Below are 19586 nucleotides of genomic sequence, written 5' to 3'. Positions count from 1 at the left end.
GATAGAAGTACTGCTGCCCTCGCTCACAAAGTACAACAGTGACTCCCAGGCACCGGAGTTTGCAAGAGAAATCTTAAGGAAAGAGACGCTGGTTTGGAACAAGATCCTGTACTACATCACTGTTCTGCTGTGAAAGTGACACAGAGAACTCCAGTGCAAGAGAAAATGGGATTGGGTTGAACTGGCCACAATAAACGTATTTCCACAGTTTAGAAAGACATAGAAAAAAGCACCCTTGCTTATGTACTACTGACAGAAAGCATATTTGTTCCTGTTGTCCAAGGATGATGGTTTTTGAAGGACAGACCCTAGTGAAAAATGTGACACTCCTAGCAGTGCCCGGTGGCAGTGGCAGGTTAAGGTGTCTGCCATGCCAGTGCCACTGACACAAGCCTGACAAGCAACAAACTCGTTTAACTTCTGGCCTAGACTTCCTAATTTCATTCACGGATCACCCTTTTCTGCCCTTCCAGGAGGTCCTTCCTAGAGCTGGGTGAACAAGTGGCCTTTCAGTTCACTGGCCAGTTCTGAAAAGTTGGAAGAAAACATGGGCTGGGCCAGACCAATACCGAGAACTCCAAAAAGTGTCAGCACATCATAAAAGGTCGATAAAATTTTCATTTGGGGGCAAACGAAACATTTTGTTCAACCCAAAAAGAAATATTGTGTTTAGTTTCCAGGCATTTTTAAAATGGAAAGTAAAAATGCATCCTGATGGCCTGTAGCTCATTGGCTATGGCACTGAGCCAGGTTCAAGTCTCTGTTCCAATGGCTATTTAATTATTTCTAAAAAGTGGAACAGCTTCTACAGGAGAAAGTCCTGCCCTAGAATAGCTAGTGGCCCACTGAGTAGGCAGGGTGTGCTCCTACAATGGGAGAGACTCAGGTTCAATTCTCTTCTCCATATCAGGTAGAGGGAGAAACTGAACCCAGCTCTACAATATCCCAGCTCTCTCATATCTACCATTGGGATAAAAGGTTACTTTGTGAATGGTACCTAACTCCCCTCGAGAATCTAGCTTGAAAAACATTTGGGCTTAAAATATTTAGCAAATTCAGGTTAAATTCACAGCTAGTTTCAGGTTGACCAGAAGTGCATTTTTCAATGAACAAACTATTCACAAGAAAAAATTTGCCCAACTCGAGTCATGGCCACCAATTTTCCATGATTTTCATCTAGCTATTTTGAATGAGAAGGCTCTTAAAATACACGAAGGCCTGGTCCACACACTGTTTTTGTACCAGCATCATTATTTCAGTTAAGGGTGCGATTTTTGTACTGAAATAATTATAGTGGAACAACCCTAGTTTGGAGACAACTATGGGCTTGGCTACACTTGCAAGTTGCAGCGCTGGCGAGGGGTTTACAGCGCTGCAACTTAGCAGGTGTCTACACTTAAAAGCTCAGCCAGCGCTGCAACTCCCTGTTTGCAGTGCTGGCTGTACACCTGGGTCTGCTTCCGATGTTAGTGAACCAGCCCTCGTGCATGCAGCACTGGTCATCAGTGTGGACACTCACCAGCGTTGTTATTGCCTCAGAGGTTAGGACTAATATCCAGTCCTTTCAGCCTTGGACGTCATTCGCTTCACACTCCACTGCCTCGCGGTCTTCAGATCCTGGAGAGGAGAGGGGAGGTTTGTTAGAGGACACGAGAGGAGGGCTCTGAGTGTTTGGCACTCCAGGAGTATGAGCAGAGCTATTTTCCCGCCAGGAAGAAGCTAGCCAGTGCAGCTGCTGGGACTGTATAGGAACCAGCAGAGAGCCTGTCTCTGTAAGAGCTTTTATTAATAAGGTGCAAATGTATTTGGAGCAGGGGGCTATGCTGCTGCAGCATGCCTAGATGTGGAATAGCCATTGATTCCCTGTAGCTGCTCTTGCATTTCCACAAGCCACAAACCCCATGGTCAGAGTGAAGCAACCCCCACCCCACCCTTCCCAGATGATCTGCGTGTGCAAGCTGCTCTGAAGTAGCTCGCTGTGGCATGTGGGTAGGTTCAGTGTTATTTCCCTGTAGTCTGCTTTTGCTTTCCACATAGTCAAAACCCATGACTTCCACATGAAAGAACCCCAACCCCACCCCACCCCTTCCAGGTTGACACGTGGACACCACCCTTCCACTGTGAGCCGTGTTGGAAACTCGATCTCTATCGCACTGGACTCTCTGTGCTATTCAAATGTAAGTGAGCTACAAAAATCTTAAAAACAATTGCAGGCTCTGTTAACAGTTTATTCTCTGTGTTTTTTTAAAGTGACTTGAATACTGCTCCCTCAGTCAGACCTTCTGAAAGCCATGCAAATTTAAGAAAAAACCAAGGAAGACTAAGAAAGATGGTGAAAAGCAGTTAATAATTGTATTCCCAGACAAATAAAAGGTTGCAAGAGTGGAGTGATAAGGAAACCATGAAAAGAACAGGTGCCAATATAAGAGAAGGTGCCAAGAGAAAGGAATTGACTACCAGAGAGCAAGATCGCAAGATGACTTAAAACAATTGAAAAAAAACCTCTAATTTCTTTCATGGTATTATTTACTTTCATAACTAATGAATATAAAATTATATACATTGCCATTATGCGTTGATTGGTTATTTCAATGACTGCTGTTTCACATGGTGGGTCCCGCACCTGGGGGTGCACATGTGTTGGTTCCAGCTGCTCCTGAGGGTAATGCCTGAGAAAAAACTGCGAGGGGCAGCAGTGGATTGCGCGTGAAGGCAGGCGGCTGACTGAGTAGGGTCTGGCTGCAGCAAGGCAAGATGGGGGATGTTGGAGATCAGGGTGTGGCTGGGCTGCTTCAGCAGTGGGGTGCAGGCAGGGTTGAACTGGAAACAGGGCAGGTGCGGTCTGGGCAGGTGTGCAGATGGTGCGGCAGCATGTGTGGGGGCTGGCTGCTTTGCAGGCTGAGGGTGTGTGAGGGTTGCGAACAACAGGGTGTTGCTGCAGACGTGGCATTGGACGGTTGCAGAGCGTGGCTGCAGGAGGAGGCCGGACTTGATGTGGGAGGTCATTGGGTTGAGCAGAGAAGCTTGAACCCAGCCCTTTAAGTAGCCCCAAACCACTTATCGGACGCTTTTAAATAGCCGCAGAGCCTGAGGAATGCAAGAGTGAGGTGGGGCTCCAGGCTATTGAGAGGACCCGGGTTGCAGAGGCAGTCTGGAGCTCCAGCGTTAATACAGCCCCTCACTCCCAGGTCAGGGGCTATTAAAGGGCGGACTCCAGAGGGACGGGCTTGCCCCGGCTCTGCGCGAGTCGACGGAGGATCGGGGCTTGCCGCGCTCTAGCTGAGCTCACCGCGCTTCGGCCAGAGTGCCGGCTCATTGCCGCGCTCAGCCGAGCTCTCAACGGCGAATGGTTTGCCACGACTCCGGCCGACCCCGGCCTTGCGCACTCAGCGGAGCGCGGCAGAGCTCCCCGATCCGCATCTCCCGGCTTGGAGCCCCCGCGGTCACGAGCAGGCAAGTTCCGCATCGCCCTCTCTGGCCGGAGTGCGACAAAGCCCTCCACCCCTTCTCATGCTGGAGCCGGCGATATGCGCCCAAACCCGCAGCCCGGCTGATGCCTAGCCTGGAGAGCGGCGCATGCGCTCTCCTGGGCATCTCATCAATGGGAGGGCCATGGAGCAGACCGCAGTGGGAGGGGTAAGTTAAAAAAAAATTAAAAGGTCTAAGTCGTGCCCTCTTAGCGATGGTCCATTCTGGACAGAACGGGGTCGTTGAACAGCGAAGCGGATAATGACCGCACACCTCATCCATACCTTTCCACACAACCACAGCGAACAAATGGGACGATGTTCTTGTGAAGCTGCCCACAATGCACCACTCACAACAGCGCTGCAACTGGTGCAAGTGTGGCCACACTGCAGCGCTGGTCGCTGTCAGTGTGGACACACTGCAGCGCTGGCCGTACACAGCTGTACGACCACAGCTGTAACTGCCAGCGCTGCAAAACTGTGAGTGTAGACAAAGCCTATATCAGTATTACGTTGCCTTGTACCAGTATTGTTATTCCACTAATATAAAGTACCTTTATACTGATATAGCTGAATCTACAAGAGGGGGGTTGTACAGCTTTGAACCAGGATAATTAAAGCAGGATAGCTTGCACTGTCCCCCTGCACAGGGGTGAATTGCATCATGAATGGATGATTCAGAAGCCCCAGGAAGAATGGAAAAAATACTTCAAGCCAGGCAACCGCACCAGTGCCCTGCTCCTAGCATGCGTCCTGGCTTGCAGTCTCGCTGGTAGAGTGTGTCACAATGTTAAGTTTCATGTGTTTTAACTTCAAAACTGTAGTTTTTCAGAGCTTGTCCATTCACTGTGAAAACAGCTCATAATAGAAGTATGAATGAAACTAACAGAGGAAGAGTTGTATATACACACCTCTTCTTTACTGTTTTCAATAGCTTGAACTATGACATTTTTAAGAAATTGCTATTTAATACTGTCCAATGACATTTACTGAACAATAAGCCATCAATACTTACCAATAAGAGATCAGTATTCAATAAAAAAGAGCAATTGCAGCTGAGCAGCAGGCAGTCGTTGCTAATTAGCAAGTTATCCCTGATTATTAACAATCTAATAATGAATGATTGATACTTAACAATAAGTGATCAATAGATGCTAATGAGGAAATCCTATTTAATTATGACCCAACACAAGTTAATAATGAGCAATCAGTACTTAATGAGTAATTACCATAATGAATTCACAACTAATTAGTCCTGGTTGCTAGTTTTAGTTGTTATCACTAGATGAGCAACTGCTACCAATCAGTGCACGGCTACTAGTTAAGGGCTTGTTGCTGCTCAGTCAGTTGAAACAACCACCTTCCATTAACTTTGTATTGTAAAATTTAAAGGATGGATTCTGCTCCCAGTGGCACAGATGTGGACCAAAGGGTTGAATTAAGGAATTTGGGGTAATAAGGTGAGTTTCAGAAATGCCTGGAGAGTGAAAATGGTTTTTGAGAGGCCATGGCAAAGTGGGGAGGTACTAGGGATTTGAAGAGGAACAATGTAGCTTTGAATTTCAGACAAAGAAAGAAGGAAAACAGAGTGTAGGGTGACCAGGCAGCAAATGTGAAAAATCAGGACGGAGTGGGGGGTAATAGGAGCTTATATAAGAAGACGACCCAAAAATCGGGACTGTCCCTATAAAATCGGGACACACGGTCACCCTAACTGAGTGTGGCAATTACCATCCCCAAAGCCTAACTGTCATTCCAGCAGCAAATAAGGCAAGAAAAGAAAATCACCCAGCCTATACACTATAATCGAGCAAGAGCAGTAAGTAGCAACCTCTGCTCAGTGCCTTCTCCCTCTGCAGCTTGCAGCCTGTGTGCCACAGGGATTACGGGGGCTGAAGGAGTAGGGATCGTGTGCAGAGAGTCCTGTGCTCTGCTAGCCCCCACCAAAATCTGGACTCCCCGTCCTGTGCCTCCTCCCACCACCATCTGCAGTGTATGTGCTGCAATGAGTGTACTGCAGCAGCTGGGGCAACTCTAGCCCCGCCTTGAGGCCCCCAGTGGCAGTATGTGGTACTGCACCATGCAGGACATCATCACACGACACACATGTGGCGTTTTTTGTTGAGCCTCCCCGTTACTCCTCACGATCAGTTCCCTGCTTCTAAGAAGTCTCTTGGAATTTCATAGCTTCCTGAAGATCACCCGTACACATAATCATTGTGTGATGTGACAAGGTGCCGTATTTTTTGTTACAATATGCTGAAATTGGGTTATGCAAAACTTTGTTCTTCACAAGGGTGAAAGAGAGGACCCACACAAACTCTGTGCACCACTGAAGTCCCAGGGAAGCCCAATTAAAGTGCCATACAGGCCTTGTATAGATCCTCTCAACTAGGATGAATTTCACGCTCAGTGCACATGCTTCATTTCCAGCAACAAGGACAGCTCCATCACTTTCTAGCTGTGACTGTCTGAGCAAGCCGTCACCTTGGCCAACACACCAGGGATTGAACTGGAGACCTCCAGAGCTTAAAACATGAGCTACTACAGCTTGAGCTATAAAGCTTGTTAATAAGAGTTGTAACAAACTAGTATCCTCTGTGGATTGGCCCAGAAAGTGCCCGATAACCCACACTCACCAGTGGGTTACACAAATGTTCTGAAATACTCTTCGTACTCTGCTCTCGCTAACCAGTATGCTAAAATGCATTCCTTCAGCTCCATACAAAGTCAAAGTTACATTTATTACTTTAACAGGCACACTTACTTTGCTCAACTTGCGGTTCATACTTTCTATAACCTTTTTCCTGGTGACATGAAAGATTTATTGCCTTGATGGTTTGCACCACAAACTATACTGTAAATTTTTACAATATATTTTAAGCTTCATTAGTACTGAAAAGTAAGCAGTGTTCACATTTATGCAACCACATTTGAAGCCTACTACACACATTTTTTCTATCCAATAATCCCCCTTTTGAATCTAGCCCATAAGTATTCACAGCTTTACTGATCATTATATTCATAAACCCAATACCACTATTAAAAAGAAAACTGTGAACATGACATAAAACTATATCCAGCTGGAGAATATAAGGTTGTAACTCTACTGAGAATTTCTATCAACATCATCATCTATATGAATAAAGTTCAAATAGTTTGGATGTAGGCAGCCTCATGAACCTCTGGTTAATGCTACACACTCCAACATGACAAAACCCAAAGCCCTGTCTCTTGATCCGTTGCACCAAAAGGGGCTAGGAAAGTCTCATATAATTATTCTTCATAAGCACCACCAATGCAGGAGCAGCATTAATGGACTCCAAGTAGAACCTGGCAAATAAACGATTTTTCGGTGCAGCTACCAGACTGAAAAAATCCATTGAAATGAAATATTTTAGGTTTTTATTGCCAAAACAAAAAAAAATAATTCCAGGGTTGAATGAAACATTTTGTTTGCTCTAAAATTTGACGTTTTGGGGTGTTTTTTATGATTTTGTATTTTTATGCTAAATTTAGTGAAATTTTGAAACAAAATGCCATTTCAAAATGAAAAGTAAAAATATTTCATTTAGAAAATGTCAAAACAAAACATCCTTGGAAATCTGCCCATCTGTCTTTTCCTTCCAGCTGGAACTGTTTGCCAAATTAACCTGAACTGACAATCAGTTTTGGTCAATCCAAAATTGCATTTTTCAGGAAACAAATTATTTGCTAAACATTTTTTTGCCCAGCTCTACTCCAGGGATAGTCCCAAGCTGTCCATGGTGAGAAGTCATGTAAGCAGAAATGAGGATAATTTTGACCCTTACTGGTGTCTCCACTAGGGGAAAAATAGACCACAATAATATGCCCACTCTGGATATTTTGTATTTTACATACAATTGGTTTCCACAGAACCAGGCAGCTAACATCAATATTTTATTCAAGAAATCATGTCACTTTCTACCTTTCTCAGAAAGCAGGCCAGACCTGCCTGTCCATTCCTGTTGCTTTATGACACAAAGCATCAGCGGCCTTCTCAAGGCAGGTTGTCACCAATCTAACTTCCCCAAACAGGATGTGGGAACCACTACAGACAGCCACTGTGCCTACCCCCATGCAGGTGGGCAGAGATCATGCAGAAAGGGGTGAGGAATGTAGAACTGGCTCAGGGTATGTCCTTCCTGGAGCAGGGGAGAACAGCATGCAGGTTGTGACTGAGTCCCACCACTCTTCCTGGGCATTATACCAACACGCTTCTCTGTGCACTGGTTGGATTGTGAAATGATATGCCCAACCTTCTGAATATCCCCTTGGTGTCAGGGAATCGCTGGGTGTAACAGAAGAGGGGCCCCAGAGGGGTGGGAGCCTCGAGCCCGGAGAGGGATAAACGATACTCGAGTAGTGCTTTGCCTGTAGTTCTGAGTCCTATTGAGAGGCTAAGGGTGAAGCCTTAGGACCAGCTACCCTGGAAAGAAGAGTGTGATTTCATTATTCTGTGGTGACTTGGGCTTGCCTAAAGGATCTGGCCCGCTCTGTTTACCTGCTCTCCCATTGAATTTGCTCCCCAGACAAAACAGCCAGGGTGGGTTCATTCTGAGACACTCCAGTTTTGCGTACTTTATTCAGCTGTGAATCCCAAAGGCCCATAGTGCTGGTGTACATGAAAGCATGCTCCTAGGTCGATGGTGGCCCCTAGATGATGTACTGCTATGCGTATGTACAGTGACGTTTTTATGTTTAGTTGTAGAACTCCATTCCTGGTAGAAGTGGTTTTGATTTCTGATAGTCATTTCGCCACAGCAATACTGCATCAGAAGCAGCAACTTGTCAAAAATGGAATGGGACATGTGTTTTCTTGGGAAAAGGTTCTGTGGTCTGTTCTCTTGTGAGTGGGCACCAGCCATAACAATAGCAATACCTGTGGATATGTGCATGCGTCTGTGGGAAAGCACGAACTCTTTATCTACCAAGGGAAAAATCCCTTCAAACACAGCTTGGAAGTTAGTTTCTTTCGAAGGAGAAGTCACTTTCAGTGCCTAGGGTGGGGCTTTCCAAAGTGCTGCTCCCAGCGAGGTCTGGTAAAACTCCCATTATGGTTACGATAATGCCACGGGTCCATGCCTGAGACTGGAGCCCCACTGGGTTAGATGCTGAACAATCCCAGAGCAGAAAACAGTCCTTGCTCTGAACAGCTTACAACTTAGCCAAGAGTTGCAGGGTGGGAGGGGGGAAGCAAGGCATGAATGGGAGGGGTGGAAAACGGCATGTTAGTGCCACCCATCCTTTTGTCGATTTGTTTCTTTAATTGGGGGAGGGCAGGGAGAATTGGCTGAACAGAGAACTGGAAAGAGAGGGGGACATCAGACAATCAGCACAGGAGAGAAAGCACCTGAAAAAGACATTGGATACTGATGACATGATCAGCAGCCAAAGACCCCTGCTGCAGCTGATCCTCTCTGCTCCTGCTGGCTCTATCTCTGGGGTCCTTCCTGCCACTTTCTTACCCAATCTTAGCTGGCTGGGGGTGCTACATGGACCCTGGCAGCACTGAGATGAGGAGGTTTCCCCTGCTTAGTTCCCTGAATCCCAGCTGTAAGACAACCTCTGCCATGGAGTGATGACCAGTGCCATAACATGGAGACACTTACGGTGTTTAGATCAGACTTATACTCGTGAGGGTGGTTTGGGTTAGGAATAGAATTTATTGCAAGCACTGTTAGATCATTGGCTTTATCTCTGTTATATTGGTGAGAATATCTGTTTTGCATAATTTCAGCCTGGGTAGGAATACAGTTCTTATTTGTTTCAAGAAAACAAAACCACCTGAAAATTGCTTGCTGGCACGGAGTGTGGTTTTACTGTCTGATAAGGACAAAGATGAGAAATTAGTCACTTAACGGTGAATCAACACAAAGGGAGTCGTAAGCAGTGACTGTGACACTGATGGACTGTGTGCTAGCTCTTGCAAGGCTGTAGGTGTCAGTTGAGCACTGATAAACTCATAACTGGAAGCCAGGCCAGCTCACCTGTATGTTAGTATTGTTCAAGATGGGTGTTAGACTTGTAAGGATGTGTTTAGACTCCGTAAAATGCTTGTAAGTTGCTGCATGCATTAATCTTACCTGTGATGTCTATATCCCATGCTCTAAGTATAAGGTAATATGTACGTTTTTCTTTAAAACCGTACAAATGCCTGCTCTGAACTTGTGAACCCAGGCAAGAGGAGTGGCTCCCACGCCTATCGAGAAAGACTATCAAAACTGAGCGAGGCATTGTGAAACAGCACAATACAAAGAGTTGGCTAATGTCCCTCTCATGCCTGTGAAGGTGCTATGTGGAAAGAAGCTCGCCCCGTCAGCTTGAATCCTGGAAGAAGGAAATAAAGATAGCTGACATGACAATTCTTCATCTCTTTCGCTGTCTGGACTCCCACAGGGCTGGCGCTAGGAAACAAAAGCAGAGATCCCCAGGGGCAGCCTGGGTTCTCCCTACAAAATATGCAGTGCTGACAAATTGCTACATCTCTGTTACCTTTGGAACCATTGACTGTATATATGTTGCCTGCTTTAACCTGTAAACAACTCTCTCACTTCTTTTTCCCTAGGTAATAAATCCTTAGTCAGTTTACTATAGGATTGGCTAAAAGCGTTCTCTTTGGTGTGAGATCTGATGTACAAACTGACCTGGGTAAGTGACTGGTTTCTTGGGACTGGAAACAACTTGAATATTTTGGGAACTTAGTGATAGTCTGGAAGGCCCAAGGGGACTGTCTGTGACTACATTGCAAGACTGTAATTGTGCTTCAGGCACTGACACTTGTTACCGGCTTGGGGAAATCTAATTATAGAACATACCCCCAGTTTGGGGTCTCTGCCCTGAGGTTGGCACTCACGGCCATTAACCACTCCAGACAGCGTGACAAGTGACTATTTTAGCAGCTGAAACTAGTCTTCTACAAATCCACTGTCTAAAAAGTGTATTTTGAGACCTCAAGTGGAGGATAACAGACATATCAGCCAATAGCGCAGTTTGAAAAGACATGATGGCTCATATAGTGTGGGTTTTGTTTGGATTTTTTTTTTCATTTTAAATATCTGCTACGTGGTCAGAAACAACAGAAAAAAGACACATGGAAAATCTATTGAGCCCATGGAATTAATGTGTTTCCCGGGTTTCATGCAGTTTCCCAGAATATATTATCACTTTAAAAAAATGAGTTGAGCAAATTTCTAAAAACATGCAACATTCACTATGTATATACTAATATACTACCTCTCTGAAGAATTGACCCAAGCTTCTATCTGCCAGAAACAACTGAGAAAGAAGATTTGATTTAAAAAAAATTCTAGTCATAGCTTAAGCTGAGTGTCTTCAGGCATCACGGTAATAAAGCATATTTCTTACATTATTCATCACACGATTGTACCATGTGCTAAAATGTATATTTTGGTTGATTAAAGTTGTATAGATTACATATCCATAATTGGGGACATATTCCAATGGATTTCAGGACAGCCACTTTTCATCTCCACTGGGTTAAGAACTTTCCTCAAAGATGCAGACCTTCTTGCAGCTTGTCCATGTCGTAGTTGCTTCCAGACAGGTCACTGCTCCCAGCTCTCCCTGCAGCTACTCCTGGAAAGCACTTGAAAACTTCAGATAATCCAGAATGCATTGCCTGTGTACTGAGCAGGATTTCTTGCAGAGATGCCATTATAGTTCTAGCTGTAAGCTGTGAGTTGGTTTTAATCTGTAAAGCCTTCTTCCTGGCTGTCTTGGGGAACACCCATGGCCTTGCATTCTTCTCCAACTGACGAAAGCAGCTGAGCTGGCAGACCTGAGATTTAAATGCCCAGGAGCTACTGGGGCACTATTCTCAGCTAAGGGTCCTCACTTCTGGAATCCACCCCCTTCCCAATGGGTGTGCCCCCTAAGGCCCATCGCCCTCCAGCCGGGCACCCTACAAGGTCCATTTACTTCCTTGTCCCTTTCATGAGGGGCAAAACTGGAGACTTTGCGGGGCTTTTATGTGTGGGGGGATTATTCAAGTGGGATTCAGGAGAGGGCATTAGCCCCCACTCCACTATCAGCTCATGTCTTTGTTCATAATGGGCTTGGTCTGTGTGCTTAGGAAAGGCAAGAAGCTTGCTTTGAACATTGCCGAGAGCAGACGCCTTTAACCTGCTCTGCACAAATCATCCCAGCTTTCCACTCCACACTTCACCCCAGCATCACGGACTGACGGGAACTGGCCCATCGTTAACAGTAAAGCAGTTTTATAGGCCACTTAGTGAACTGTGTTACCTTTGTCCTTGATCTCACCCGTAACTCAGACAGCTCTCCTGGCTCTAGCTGTCCTTGTTGAGTACCTTTCCTGGATCAAAACACTGTGATACTGTTTATACAGTGAATGAGAAAGAGATTTCATCTTACAATGTAAAGCTAGCTCGGATAGTTCAGATACGAGGCATCTCTCACCCATCTGAAAAATCCCATCTGCCAGCATCCCCACTGAGTCAAATAAGGGCACTTCATAGTAGTATCTCAGAGGCTGTCTGTCAGAAACTCAGCAATTTTCTCATCATCACATCCCAATACACCGCACAGAGAGGTGTTCAGTAAACTGTACATTTTCATATTACAGCCTGCTCTGAAACACGCCCATTGTTAACACAAATAAGAATGAAAAGCCAATATTCTCTTAGACCATAAAATTACCCCTCCCTAAAAGAGGACAGAAAGCCACCTTCCATTCTTGTGAATGGGAGTTACTCCAAAATGTGCTCTTCTCATACACATCTAGAGCACCTGTCATTGATCACTGCATACAGAAATCATTTCACCCACAACCAAAACACATTCTCCTCCGGGATGGAATGTGGCACCTGTTTCATAGAGAACACTACACAACAATTCAGTACCTTGGCAATGAATAGGTGATCGCAACATAACTACAGGACCTCAGACTAAGCCCACTGAGGTCAAGGGGAATCTTTCCAGTGACTTCAAAGGGCTTCTCTGTGTCCATGTGCTCTCAATGTGCTTCACATCTGTATCTTGACACTGAAGACCAGAACACACCCATACTGGACCAGATCCTCATCTGACTTGACTTTACAGTCAGGAGGTTCTTTTAACATAGTTTAATGTGCAATTTCCTAAGTTTTTTAAAAAGCAAACTGAAAAAAAACAAATTATATCATGCAGAATTAGATTACCTCCCACCCCTGGATCAACAGCCTTGGAACCTTTAGATCCGCTGCACAGACTCTGCTGCTTGAGCTAATGCTCAAAGTAGTAGCTTAGTTTCTTCTATGTGGATCAACAACTCAAGGACCAAGACACGCACTTTGCCGGAAGGTTTCACATCTCTTTGCTGATGGCAGAGGAATGATGAGAATCAGCATCCTGGATTCTATTTCCATTTCTGGGGGGCAGTGAAGCTATAGGACCCTGAGACATGGGAGGGGCTGCAGCCCAAGCCAGACATCCACACCCCAATTAAACAGCCCCTTAGCCCAAGCCCCATAATCCCGAGTCATCTGGCACCGACCTGCTGCAGTCAAATAAGGCATCTGGCACAGACCTGCTGCAGGTGTCTAATTGCAGTGTAGACGTATTCTTTGAGTCTATTACTATAAAGCAGGTTTTCTAATACTTTAATCCTTCTCTTGGCTCTTCGCTGACCCCTCTCCAATTTAGCAACATCCTTCTTGAATTGTGGACACCAGAACTAGACACAGTATTCCCACAGCGGTCACACCAGTGCAAAATACAGAGGTCAGATAACTATACTTCCGCTCGAGTTTCCCCTGTTTATGCCTCCCAGGACCACATCCTGTAAATATGGCCTATATTCTTTGTTCCTAGATGCATACATTTACATTTAGCCCTGTTAAATGCATATTGTTTGCTTGTGCCCAGTTTACCAAGCAAACCAGATTGCTCTGTATCAGTGACCTGTCCTCTTCATTATTTACCACTTTACCAATTTTTGTGTCACCCATAAACTTTATCGGTGATGACTTTTTGTTTTTGTCCAGATCATTGATAACAATGTTAAATAGCATTGGGCCAAGAACCAAGATCCCTGCAGGACCTCTCTGAAAACACTCAGTTAATGATAATTATCTATTTACAGTTAGAACATAAGAACAGCCATACTGGGTCAGACCAAAAGTCCATCTAGCCTAGTATCCTGTCTTCCAATAGTGGCCAATGCCAGGTGCCCCAGAGGGAATGAACAGAACAGGCAGTCACCAAGTGGCCCATTCCCAGCTTCTAACAAACAGAGGCTAGGGACACCAGTTACATTTTGAGATCTAGCAGTTAGCCAGTTTTTAATCCATTTAATGTGTGTCATTTTAATTTTATATTGTTCTAGGTTTTTAAGCAAAATGTTCTTTGGTACCAAATCAAATGTCTTACAGAAGTCTAAGTATATTATATCAACTCTATTATTTTTATCAACCAAAGTTGTAATGTTATAAAAAAATCAAGTTAGTCTAACAGGATCTGTTTTCCATAAACCGATGTTGCTTTTCATTAATTACAGTACCCTCCTTTAATTCTTTTTTTACCTGAGGCCTACATAAGCCACTCCATAATCTTGCCTGTGATCAATGTCTGGCTGATAGGTCTATAAATCTCTGGGTCATCTCATCTACCCTTTTAAAAAATTGGCACAGCATTAGCTGCCTTCTAGTCTTCTAGAACTTCCCCATGCACCAAGACTTATTGAAAATCAACTTTAATGGCCAGTTGAACTCCTCAGCCAGTTCTTTAAAAACTGTTGGATACAAATTATCTGGATTTGCTAATATAAAAATGTCTAACTTTAGTGGCTTCTGTTTAACATCCTCCAGGGATACTAGTGGAATGAAAAGAGTGTTATCCCCATATGATGAGATGACATCATCAGTTTTACCCCAAATACCTAACAAATATTAATTGAACACTTCTGCTTCTTCTGCATTATTATTGATAATTCTACCATTTCCATCTAGTAATGGCCCAATACCATTGTCAGGATTCTTTTTGTTCCTAATATATTTTTAAAACACCTCTTAGTTTCCTTAACTCTGCTCACCATAGATTTCTCCTCATATCACTTTGCTTCTCTTATCCATTTCCCACAATTCCCCACTTCTGATTTATATTAATTACTATCAACTTTCCCTTCCTTTCATTGCTTATATATATTTTATAGCTGCCTTCACTTTACTCTAAACCAGATAGGTTTTTAACCTGTACAGCCATCTTTCTTGAGTAGAGAATTGTTGCTTTTGGGGGGTATCAAGTAAGGTGTTCTTTAAAGATTCCCAATCATCATTTACATCTTAAAAGATCCCCAATTATCATGCTTTGTCACTCTGTGGGGATGGCACATGCACAGTCAGGTCAGTGCGTCAGAATTGTGGCAGGATGGAACATGCTCATTGGCTAAATTCTCCCAAGAGTTAGTCTGCAAACTCTAACAATCCTCAACTGACCTTGTGCAAACTGAGACTTTCAGAGGTTCTTAACTCAGTCAAATCTGGGCAAATCTGATGTCCCACATGGCAAAAGGCACATCTCTGATGCCAGGGTGATGCCCATGCCAAATGTTGAGTGCTTCCTCTAACGCATGGGGGAACTAACATTGCTCAATGAAACAGATGTAAGAATTTTTTTTAACAAAGGCAAAGCAATGTATTTCCTCCTATCTTCATTCAAGGAAATGGCTGAACTTTTTACCTGAAACTTAAAATCAGCCTGAAGTAAACACCCAGCATGGGACATTTCAGCCAGAAGCCTTAAAGTCTGGCTAAGTTATGAACAACTAAAAACAGCGTCTTATAATGGAGAGTGTCAAGCAACCTTAATTATATGTGCAGCTACCAACTCCTCCTACAATACTAAGGGTAAGTATTCGGGGGACCTGGGATACACTGGGCAAACCTCGGGGATAGTGAGACACCTAACTCCCAGTGATTGCAATAGGATTCCATTGTGTGGCAGTCTAAATTCTTTTAGTGCTTTTACAATAGATTCCTAATCTCACAGTTTGTGGAATTTCATTTACTTTCATGGCAACAGCCCAGATTTTTAAAGGTATTGCTGCACTCAGTGTTGCAATGCCTAACTGATTCAAAGGGTCTAAATATCATTTTCAACAGGATTTTAGGCACGTAGGCTTTATCAGATTTAGACTCCTAAGTGCCTAAATCCCTTTTGAAAATTAGATTTCGACTCCTAAATCAGTTAGATGTCATGATGCAGCTCCTAAATACCTTTAAAAATCTGGCCAGAGTGCTTAGCCACAAGGCAAACCAGCTGCTAGCCACTATCAATGACTGACATATCAAACTCTTTGTATTACCTTTATTTAATATTTTCTAATAAACATTTAAATCCGTTAAGCACTGACAACACACTCTGACAAAACAGAGACAGATCCCAGCCTACACAAAGAAAGGGCAGGACACAATGGGAGACCCAGAGGTGTTAACTTAAATTGATGAGGTTTCTTCCTGGTGCTGTATTTTACTCTGTCAGTGACTGTGAGCTTTGCAGAAGAACTGAGTCTGGTGGTATTATCATTTCTGACTTTCAAATACTCATATTTAAAAAAGCAACTTAGCCCACAAAGCTTTATCTGCTACTTGATCACACAGTAAAAATTGACAAAAGGATCCTGACTGTAACACTGATATTTCTCTACTAGTGGAGCAGTGTCTCTAGAGTCAATTTACACTATAATATAGTTCCCTCGTGCTCTTCCCTTAGCACTGCACCCTTGCCGTGTACAGCGGAGACAGAGCTAGCTGAACTGGGCACTTTTGTTTTTCCAAGGAATGAAGGGAAGTTATTAATTCTTATCTATCTACTAGGATCCAGCCTCAACAATCTTTACTCATTGCTGCTGTTTGAAATTCCTGTCTTTAGCTCTCACGAATGAATATCTTCACTGCAGTTCTGAGTAGATGAGCACCAGTCCAATTCACCCAAGACATCTTGGGTACAGGCAAACTCTTGTTTGCAGCTTTAACTGCAGAGAGACGCTCCCGGGTTTTATTTTAATTAAAAACATCATTTCTCTCTTTGCAAACTTTGCAGGCTGTCATTTCCAGTTGTTACTAGCATTTTTTATCTTTGTTACAAGCCAATGAGTGACCCAACCCCACACAAGACAAGTCAATTGAAGCTTGACCATTGATTTTAATGAGTTCAGGATCAGCCTCCAAGCAATAAATAATACAGCAAGAACTTTGCAAAGAGCCCGTGACATCACACCCACATGGTGTCTCATTCTAGTTCCTAACTTGAAAGGAATGATCACTAGTATTTTGACTGAGGGGGAGGGAAGTAAATGTTCATTTATATTTTAACACTGTTGGTTTGTAGTCCCAAGTGCTACTATCATAGGGTTACCCTATTTCAGGTTCCCAAAAGAGGGCACTGCCAGAGGCAGGGGAGCTGGGGAGGGGGAGTATAGCTGAGGGTGCTGCAGGAGATACCTGGGGGGTTCAAGAGGTATGTGTGTGTGTGTGTACTGGGAGGGGTATTTGGGGGTACTTGAGGGGGTCCCTGTGGTGAGGGTATTCACTGGAGGTGGGGGCAGTGTCACTCCCTGTCATGGAGGCTGGGCGACTGGTGCAAGTCCAAAATGCACGCCAGCCATCTGTCAGCACCTCTCCACAGGACCCCCTCCAGAGAGCTGGGAACCGGTGGTTGGGTGGGTGGGATCCAGCAGCTGTGGCAGCAGGGAAATGGACCAATCAATTGCGGATGCAGGGGAGGGACCAATCAGGGCTCTTTCAGAGCGACAACATCTGCTATGCAAAGTCCCGGACACTGCCTGTTATTTGAGAAATCCACCCAGACAGAAGGCAGAGGATCAAAATAGAGGTGATGTCCATATACAGAGTGAGAAAATTAAATGCAGAAGCTACGCTAATACCCTGAGATCTGCGCAGCACGTGCACAAGGTAAAGGGCCAGATTCACAAAAGGGACCCAGACTCAGCATTGCAACAACTAACATGAGGTGCCTTGCCACCCACTGGAAGCCAGTTGGGTGCCCGGGCTCCCTACACAATGCATGGGGAGAGAGAGGTCCCTAAGAATGAGATTCACAAAAGTCAGCCAGCCAGCAGGGTGTCACCTGCAGTTGCCAATAGGAGATCTCAAGGAGGGGAGTGTGGCCTAAGCCCTGCCCCTCAAAGAGAGTTCGATGGCTAAATCCAAGTCGAAGGGAGGGGCCTATCTCTGTTCAGGTCTCACAGCCTGAACCTTGTCCTGGAGCGAGAAGCCTAAGCCGGGTCAGGCCTTTCCCTCAAAAAAAACCCCAAGGCCATGGCAGTGCCTTCCTTATCCACAATAGCCCAGTGGTTAGAGCACCCATTTGGGAGATGGGAGACCGGGGCTCGAGTCTCAATCTGCCTGATTCAGAGCAGGGCCTTAAGCCCAGATTTCCCACCTCTCAGAGAGTGCCCTAACCCTTGGGCTAGTGGGTGTTCTAGGGTGGCTCACTCTCTCTCTCTCTCCTATTAAACTTGCTTTACTTTTTAATAAAATCCTTAAGCACTCATTGGGCCAGAGAGAGCATGAGTTTGACTTGATAGCCTAGTGAGCAGGGCACTCACCTGGGAGACCCAGGTTTGAGTCCCTATCTGTTGACTTTCTCCTGGCGTTGCGCCTCTCTCTCACACACACACAGAGCTGACAAACAATCCCCTAGTTCCCATGATTGCAACCAGGGGACCACACAGTTTATCTCTGATCAGGCTTTGCCATGCATCCCAGTGCCTTGGGCAGTAGCCTCCTAAAGTTCCCAGCAATCAGTACATAAAGGGGCATTTAATTGCCTGGTTTCACCCATATAGCTGTTATTGGTACATTAAGTGCACCAGATGAGGTACACCACATGTTGTGATAGGCATGGGTAGGATACATCGGTGAAACCAGACGATCACTACATTCTCAAATGAACTCACGCAAAAAAATGATAAAAGACATAAACACCACATCATCCGTGGGCGAACAATCTTTCACAAAACCATCGTCCTTATTGTTAAAGGAAACCTGCCCAACACCTTCAAAAGACAAGCCTGGAAACTTAAATTCATAGCTTTGCTAGATATTAGAAATCATGGTCTCAGTACAGACACTGGATTTATGGCTTATTATAACAATCTGTAACCAACTAACCCCCACCACCACCACTTTTTTGTTCTATGACTGCAGAGGTGTTAATTTTCCACTTCACCTTGAATGGTATTTCATAATATGTGTTAACTACTTATATACTGAACAATCTGATCCACCTTGTAATTAGCTGTGTCACTCTGAGTACCTTTCCCAGACCCAAATAAGAGCTTTGTGTAGCTCAAAAGCTTCTCTCTCTCACCAACAAAAGCAGGTCCAATAAAAGATATTACCTCATCTACTTAGTGTCTCTAATATCCTGGGACCAATATGACTCCAACCACACAACAAACAACAACAGAATTATCAGACACATACATGAACATAATTTGTTGGGGAAGAGTCAACACTGCTTTTGTAAAGGGAAATCACGCCTCACCAATCTATTAGAATTCTTTGATGGTGTCAACAAGCACATGGATGAAGGTGATCCAGTGGATGTAGTGGACTTGGACTTTCAGAAAGCCTTTGACAAGGTCCTTAACCAAAGGCTCTTAAGCAAAGTAAGGATTCATGGGACAAAAGAGAAAGTCCTCTCGGATCAGTAACTGGTTAAAAGACAGGAAACAAAGGGTAGGAACAAATGTCCAGTTTTCAGAATACAGAGAGGTAAATAATGGTGTCCCCTAGGGGTCTGTAGTGGGACCAGTCCTATTCAACATATTGATAAATGATCTGGAAAAGGGGGTAAACGGTGAGGTAGAAAAGTTTACAGATGATACTAAATTACTCAAGATAGTTACGTCGAAAGCTGACTGACGAGTTAGGGACTGTAAGCCTGCAAAGAGACTGTGAGATCCATGTAACTGGGGAACAAAACAGCAGTTGAAATTTAATGTTGATAAATGCAAACTGCAGTATTCCTTGCACATTGGGGGAAAAATCCTAAATATACATATAAAATGATGGGGTCTAAATTAGTTGTTACCACTCAGGAAAGAGATGC

The sequence above is a fragment of the Chelonoidis abingdonii genome, chromosome 3 (assembly GCF_003597395.2).
Source record: "Chelonoidis abingdonii isolate Lonesome George chromosome 3, CheloAbing_2.0, whole genome shotgun sequence".
Taxonomy (NCBI): domain Eukaryota; kingdom Metazoa; phylum Chordata; order Testudines; family Testudinidae; genus Chelonoidis; species Chelonoidis abingdonii.
This window is presented reverse-complemented; position numbering follows the sequence as displayed.